Source organism: Peromyscus leucopus, chromosome 6 (assembly GCF_004664715.2).
Source record: "Peromyscus leucopus breed LL Stock chromosome 6, UCI_PerLeu_2.1, whole genome shotgun sequence".
Classification (NCBI taxonomy): domain Eukaryota; kingdom Metazoa; phylum Chordata; class Mammalia; order Rodentia; family Cricetidae; genus Peromyscus; species Peromyscus leucopus.
The window spans coordinates 75,792,510-75,793,406 of record NC_051068.1 but is presented as its reverse complement, the minus strand read 5'-3'; positions in this window follow the sequence as shown (position 1 = coordinate 75,793,406).

Below are 897 nucleotides of genomic sequence, written 5' to 3'. Positions count from 1 at the left end.
TCTGCCTTGTGTCCTCGTCACTTCTTGGGGACCAGGTTGTGCATGATGAGCTGTGGTTTCCATGTGTGGATCCCGAGGCATCTCCTGGGGCTCGTTAGGAAAGGCTTGATGAGGCAGGCTGTCAACAGTGTGGTTAATGAGCTCCCCAGGTGACGGACACACACATGGAGAGCCAGAGGCCAAGAGGAAACTGTCCCTTCTTCAGATGTCAGAGCTTCCCTGACCCGTTTTCCCAGGCACTATCTAGTTACTGTAGCCAGGGCGTCACCTGCTCCTTAGTTCTGGGCTTCTTAACAGGAGACACTTCACCTGAGTGATTTCCTGACCTCAGTTAGCGGAGTCCTACGCAAATCTCAGCCCTCGGGCCTTCCTGCTTGCTCTCCAAATCCAGCCTAGCTCCCAGAACCTCAGCCCCAGTTTGTTTCAGTGGGAGAGCCTGCTGCCTGCCTGGCCAGTGCGCTCTGGGGCTCGGTCTTAGAGTCCGCCCTAAATTAGCACCACCCACAGCAGTTCCGGATGTGGCTCTGTACCAGAGGGTTCCTTGTGCTCCAGGGTCCTGTGGGGTAGCATTTAACTGCTTTCAAGGGCCTTGAGGCCCAAGCAGGCCTGTTAACTGCCGGCACCTCTGGCTGTTATTGCCACTCCTGAGGAAGTATGACAAGCCGCACTCACCTCTGGTTCCAATGGTGGCCGTCATCTATGACGTGTGGTTTTCTGAGAAGCCTTAATCCATGGGTCAGGTTTATGGGCTGCTCTGAAGTGGGGGGGGGGGGGAGCAAATGCCACATCCCCCCCCACCCCACCCTCATTGCTACCACCAGAACTTCAAGACCGAGAAGGGGGCGTCTTAGTCCATCTCCTGCCTTGAACTCTTTGCTGATCGATGCTTGCAAGCCA